This window comes from Anomaloglossus baeobatrachus, chromosome 4 (assembly GCF_048569485.1).
Source record: "Anomaloglossus baeobatrachus isolate aAnoBae1 chromosome 4, aAnoBae1.hap1, whole genome shotgun sequence".
NCBI lineage: Eukaryota > Metazoa > Chordata > Amphibia > Anura > Aromobatidae > Anomaloglossus > Anomaloglossus baeobatrachus.
Genome location: NC_134356.1, coordinates 161,737,541 through 161,745,040, shown reverse-complemented (window position 1 = coordinate 161,745,040; position 7,500 = coordinate 161,737,541). Strand labels below are relative to the sequence as shown.

General features: G+C 38.7%; 1 protein-coding gene and 1 long non-coding RNA gene across 3 annotated transcripts in view; both read left to right on the top strand.

Annotated features, from left to right (window-relative positions):
* The window catches only part of LOC142303306 (uncharacterized), an 18,151-nt gene extending 12,378 nt beyond the window's left edge, over nucleotides 1–5,773 (top strand). The window contains exons 2-3 of the long non-coding RNA XR_012753005.1: nucleotides 1–892; nucleotides 4,068–5,773. The exon at nucleotides 1–892 is cut by the window's left edge and continues 1,021 nt beyond it. This is a non-coding gene — a long non-coding RNA (uncharacterized LOC142303306). The remainder of the gene's footprint in view (nucleotides 893–4,067) is intronic.
* The window catches only part of LOC142303305 (RUN and FYVE domain-containing protein 1-like), a 341,419-nt gene that overhangs the window by 228,327 nt on the left and 105,592 nt on the right, over nucleotides 1–7,500 (top strand). The window lies entirely within an intron of this gene.

Genomic DNA, 7,500 nt, shown 5'->3' with positions numbered 1-7,500 from the left:
TATAAATTGTAGAATATGCTGCTCTTACAACTGCAGTGTTATATGTATTGTGGGCAGTGCTCCTTACCCATATATGGATCTGCCAATATCCAAGATGGCCGCACGTGATTCGCGTGCCCTGTGCTGCCCGAGATCTCGCGCGTGCTGAGGAAGCTCCGTCCAGCGTGCGGTGACGTCCCTTTGTGAACGTCACTTCCGCTGGGAGCTCCGGAAGTGACGCGCGGGACTCGGACACGTCACAGCGCATGCGGCGCTACAAACGGCGGCAATTAGACATCATTCCCACCACACTATATATACATGGGGTCCACTATACATGGTCACACTGCCCCCCGAGGAAGCTGGTCTGCGAAACGCGTCGGGGCTTCCCCCACCATCACCTGGACCACTGACACGACATCCATATTGACAACATATATGGGTAAGCACTGCTCTAGTAATGTATAAGGTTTTATGGTTCCCTTACTATGTGTGCCCTGCTGGGCTCTTTCTTGCATATTGATTGGTTGGGACACCATTATATAGTAAAACTGGAGCCAATACTTTCTAATACAATAGGATGTTGTTGAGGTCCTAGTATGGGATTTTCCCGTTCCCTTTCCAAACATTGTCTGTATTTTATATGTATTTTTACATGACAGTGCCCCTATTTTGTGTTTTCTAATAAATAACTTATGATTAATATTGACGCATCTGTCTTTGAGTATGCAAGGCCTCATGAAACTCAGTTTTCTTCTCTTCTTTATCCATTATGTCATACTGAGTGGCCGTTTTTACTTGATGGGAACCCCATTTGTTATTCCCTTTAACCTTTCATTAACTCTTATACTGTGTGTACCCACAGCTTTTTCAAAGGGACAAATGGATACTGCACGTGAAAACACGTGGCAGAGTAAGTTGGAACAAGTGTTTGGTGAAGAGTCGGAAATTGTTGATGTGCAGAATTCCAGAGAGACGGACGGTTCTATTGAGAGACTCAAATTCTCACTAAATCAAAAAACTAGGATATGGTGGAACAAAGCGTTCATGGAGCGCTACCTTACCAAGGGGCTAATACCCCGTGGATTGAGAGTCCAGGTGTTCCCCTCCTTTAATGTAGAGGATGAGGAGATTAAGAGGGAGTGGGAAGATCTGGCCACAAAATGCTCTAAAGGGTTCATGAATCTGCTGATTAAAATGAATGATAAAACACTCTCTAAATTAGAGAGGGAGATTGAGGATCTTAAGAAAGACCTGTCTGCCAAATTATCTGAAGACTCCCTTAGTAAACTTAATATGGATTTGGAGAGATCTTTTACAAAATGGGAGAAAGATATAATTGAGGTGAAGACAAAAAAGTATAAACGAGACATGGGGGATTACCGTAACAACTTTGTCTATAGATGGAAGCACCCTCAAAAAAAGAGAAGACCTCCTCCATCCCTCAATCAAACCAGATCCCCTTCTATATCTTCCCTCTCATCAATGGATGACGATACATCAGAAAAGAGAGGCTTTATGACTCCCTTTGTCAGCAAATGGAACCCTAACAAAACTAGACAACCTATGGTGGCAGCTACTAAGCGGAAGATTACTCCCCCTGAATCTCTTGACAAGAAGAGCAGAAATAAAAATAATACCTTAGAGGTAATTAATTTATCTAATATCACACTTTCCAAGCCCCAGGTTGAAGTCTTGGAGCTTGGTCTTTCTTTTGTACCTCAAAGTACGTTTGATTACTTTACTGCACTGAAAGATTTGAACCTTTTCTCCCGCAAGTTGGTTCTACAGAAATTGCACGCCAATAAGGACCCACAGAGAACCAATGTCGATACTTCAGAGAGTGAGGCATTGGAGGACTTGGATGAAATAGAGGGTAATTTTACCCCCTCTACGTCTGGAGGCAATTTCCCTAAATCCATCTACCCGAGGTCGACCACTTTTCCCCCCTTTTCCCTGTGCCCAGCCGTCGAGATTTTTCATAAATTAGTGGCCAACGATTTGAAAACTTTGGATGGCAGTGTTAGGAGGAGGGATAACTTGACGGCTGGACAGAGGAAAGCTTTAAGGGAATTAAAAAATCTGCCGGGGGTCGTCATCAAACCGGCAGATAAGGGGGGAAATGTGGTAATTTGGCCCATTAGGATGTACGAACGGGAAGCCTTCAGACAACTGAGGGATAAAGCATCATATTCCTCCCTTGCCTCCAACCCGACTAACAGCTATATGGTGGATCTCTTTGCAATTATTGACCTGGCTTTTCAAAAAGGGATTATCCCCAAAAAAATCATGGATGGACTACTAGTAAAGGACCCTAAAATACCTACATTCTATTTGCTCCCCAAAGTCCACAAAGACCCCCTGGTCCCCCCGGGGCGTCCCATTGTCTCTGGCATTGGGGGGCTGTCTGAGCCGGTATGCAGGTTCATTGAATATTACCTGCATCCCCTGGTTCAGACTTTGCCCTCCTATGTCAGGGACACCATGGACGTCCTGCGTCAGATAGATGGGATCTTTGTGGACCCTGACGTTATATTGGCCACGGTTGACGTCGAGTCACTATACTCCTCGATAGGACACGAACATGGACTTCGGGCGGTGAGATTCTTCTTGGAGATGAGCAGTCTGGATGTATCAATGGTCGAATTAATTCTGGAATTACTTTCTTTTATTTTGACACATAATTATTTTTTGTTTAAGGATCGTTTCTTTTTACAGGAGCGGGGCACTGCGATGGGCGCGGCGTGCGCGCCTTCGTACGCAAACCTCTTCCTGGGATACTGGGAGAGGGAGGTGTTTGGCGAGGGCGTGCCCGCCGTATCCCATGCGCAGTGCTGGCTCCGTTTTATTGACGATATTTTGATTTTTTGGAAGGGCACTTTTTCAGATTTTTCTTTATTTATTCATGATTTAAATAGTAATGATTTGAACATTAAACTTACTTTTAAATGTGATGAAAAATGTATTGATTTTTTAGATATTCGAATCATGATACATCCTGACTGCTCTATCCAAACGACTATATGTCGTAAAGAAACTTCAGTAAACGGTCTGTTGCACGCGTCTTCGGCGCACACTCCCTCCACGGTCTCTGCAATCCCGATAGGTCAATACCTGAGGGCTAGGAGAGTATGTTCTACTGATACTCTCTTTAGAGAACAGGCCCAAGATCTTCGGGAGAGATTTAAATCCAGGGGGTATAGTGAGAGGAGTGTGCGCCGTGGATTCAGGCGTGCTCAGAATACCTTACGTACTGATTTATTGATTCCTAAATCAAAACAGAAAGAAGAGTCTCACCCGCCTGTTCGTTTCATCTCTACTCTTAATGATCGGTGGCAGGAGATGTGTACAATATTAAGACGTCATTGGGGTGTCTTGAAAATAGATCCATCCATTGGGGCTCTTTTACCATCTGGTCCTCTAATAACATCTCGGCGTGCACCCAACTTGCGGGATAAGTTGGTTCGGAGTCATTATGTGGCTCCAATACCTCGCATTTTTGGTGGGGGGGAACCGTTAAAAGGGTTCTTTCCATGTGGGACATGTGTTGCCTGCCGCAATATGGTGAAGGCATTATCCTTCACATCAGCGGACGGCAAAAATGAATTCCTGATTCAACACCATATTACCTGTCGCACAGCCAATGTTATATATTATGCCACATGTGGATGTGGCAGAATATATATAGGACTTACCACTCGCGAGTTAAGATTCCGTACGCGAGAACACGTGAGAGGCATCTTGGCGGCGGCTGACCTTGACCTCGATGATCCCCAGCTGAAGACCCTACCTCGACACCATAAGTTAGAACATGGTTGTAATCCTGGGAAATTTAGGGTGAGAGGTATTGACGTGGTTCATCTGGGGACAAGAGGTGGCGACTACACCAGGATGCTCTCTCAACGTGAATGTAACTGGATTGTCAGACTTGGGACCATGACACCCATTGGCTTAAATGAGAAGATGAGTTTCTCTTCATTTTTGTAATTTGCTCTTCGTCTCTCTGGGAGCGGTTCATTGTGTGTGTTCCGCTTTTTTAGTTTTATGTGTTTTTAACTTTTCCCTTTCCGTTCTTTCCTTTTTATGAGATGTGACCTGTATCTTGGACCCCTGTGAGTGAACACCTTAGGATGTCTTCTTTGGCGAATCTTTGTGCCTGGACCTTCTCTCCGTTGGATCGTGCCTTGTGTGGCAATAACGACCATGGATTTCCTCCGTTGTATATGTATCCCCTTTTTTCTACACAGACCCATCAATAAATGATGTACTTTAATTGATGTTAATATGTGGGGGTAATCTGTGTTTGTGGGTTTGTGTCTGCGTCTCCTTCCTGATATGGAATATTGACTTACATATGTTTGTGAGTTAAGTAGTATGGAATTGAAATGTTGGGAGGACACGCTGACACGAATTCATGTACATAGAAGATTATATATATTTTTAAAAAAATTTCCCCCCCCCCCCTTTTTCTTTGCATTCTCGCTCGATCTAGCACAGGACCATGACTGTGTACGACTCACCTAATGAACTATTCTTCGGTGTCAAATGACAATTTTTGAGGTAGCCCTTTGTGGCTCCCCTTTTTCTATAGTGATGCACTTCTCTTGGTCCTGTGCCTGTATCGGGTTGAAATATCTATGATGTGCATTGGGTGACTCTGTGTTTTATTGTATTACTGTAATATCATGCATATATATATGGGTGTATATGTATGGTATATATATGTTTATAATTATGGCTACCTCTCCGTCTTGCGTGCCCCATTCAGGTGATATATGACGGGGATGGATAGTATTGTGTGGATTCACCCTTGTAAATATATGTCTATATATGTACCCATTCTCTTTCTTTGGAAGATGGGATGGCATCTCTCTTTTTTCTGGTCTGTGTCCGCCTTGATTGAGCAGGTGTTTGCTCTGTACCTGTAGTATCAAATAAATCATTGTTTGACACATGATGTTTATGGGGTACTTACTTGTTATGCCCCTGTCGGGTGATCAAACTCAGCGTTATATACACTTGTATTTTTAGACATATCCTTAAGGATGATGACGGACATATACCAGGTCAGGGTACTTTTGAGTACTGTGCTCCGATGAATGTATCTCCCTATAAATTGTAGAATATGCTGCTCTTACAACTGCAGTGTTATATGTATTGTGGGCAGTGCTCCTTACCCATATATGGATCTGCCAATATCCAAGATGGCCGCACGTGATTCGCGTGCCCTGTGCTGCCCGAGATCTCGCGCGTGCTGAGGAAGCTCCGTCCAGCGTGCGGTGACGTCCCTTTGTGAACGTCACTTCCGCTGGGAGCTCCGGAAGTGACGCGCGGGACTCGGACACGTCACAGCGCATGCGGCGCTACAAACGGCGGCAATTAGACATCATTCCCACCACACTATATATACATGGGGTCCACTATACATGGTCACACTGCCCCCCGAGGAAGCTGGTCTGCGAAACGCGTCGGGGCTTCCCCCACCATCACCTGGACCACTGACACGACATCCATATTGACAACATATATGGGTAAGCACTGCTCTAGTAATGTATAAGGTTTTATGGTTCCCTTACTATGTGTGCCCTGCTGGGCTCTTTCTTGCATATTGATTGGTTGGGACACCATTATATAGTAAAACTGGAGCCAATACTTTCTAATACAATAGGATGTTGTTGAGGTCCTAGTATGGGATTTTCCCGTTCCCTTTCCAAACATTGTCTGTATTTTATATGTATTTTTACATGACAGTGCCCCTATTTTGTGTTTTCTAATAAATAACTTATGATTAATATTGACGCATCTGTCTTTGAGTATGCAAGGCCTCATGAAACTCAGTTTTCTTCTCTTCTTTATCCATTATGTCATACTGAGTGGCCGTTTTTACTTGATGGGAACCCCATTTGTTATTCCCTTTAACCTTTCATATATATATATATATATATATATATGTGTATATTTTATATATATATATATATATGTGTGTATATTTTATATATATATATGTGTGTATATTTTATATATATATGTGTGTATATTTTATATATATATGTGTGTATATTTTATATATATATATGTGTGTATATTTTATATATATATATATATGTGTGTATATTTTATATATATATATGTGTGTATATTTTATATATGTGTGTGTATATTTTATATATGTGTGTGTATATTTTATATATATATGTGTGTGTATATTTTATATATATGTGTGTGTATATTTTATATATATATATGTGTGTATATTTTATATATATATGTGTGTATATTTTATATATATATGTGTGTATATTTTATATATATATGTGTGTATATTTTATATATATGTGTGTGTATATTTTATATATATATGTGTGTGTGTGTGTGTGTGTGTGTATATATATATATATATATATATATATGTATATATATATATATATATATATGTATATATATAATATATTATATATATATATATATATATATAATATATATATATATATTGTATATATATTGTATATATATTGTATATATATATTATATGTATATATATTATATGTATATATATTATATGTATATATATTATATGTATATATATATTATATGTATATATATATGTATGTATATATTATATGTATGTATATATTATATGTATATATATATTATATGTATGTATATATTATATGTATATATATATTATATGTATATATTATATGTATATATATATTATATGTATATATATATTATATGTATATATATATTATATGTATATATATATTATATGTATATATATATTATATGTGTATATATATTATATGTGTATATATATTATATGTGTATATATATTATATGTGTATATATATTATATGTGTATATATATTATATGTATATATATATTATATGTATATATTATATGTGTATATATATTATATGTATATATTATATGTATATATTATATGTATATGTATATGTATATATTATATGTATATGTATATATTATATGTATATGTATATATTATATGTATATGTATATTATATGTATATGTATATTATATGTATATGTATATTATATGTATATGTATATTATATGTATATATTATATGTATGTATATGTATGTATGTAAATATATATGTATGTATGTAAATATGTATGTATGTATATGTATGTGTATGTGTATGTATGTATGTATGTATGTATGTATGTATATATATATGTATGTATGTATATGTATGTATATATATGTATGTATATAATCAAATCAAATCAAATCAAATAAGCTTTATTGGCAGGACCAAATGCAAATTAGTTTTGCCAAAGCAAGTGTACATTAGGGCCTGGGGCTGTGGGGATGGTGGGTGGGGATTGTAGGAAGGATGGATGGGGCACATCCAGGGTGGGGACTGTGGGGGCACTTCTAGGATGGGGGCTATGGAAGTCCATGGCTTATGATGGGGCATATCCACGGTGGGGACTGTGGTAACGGTGGATGGGGCATATCCAGGGTGGGGATTGGGGGGCCACATCTGGGATGG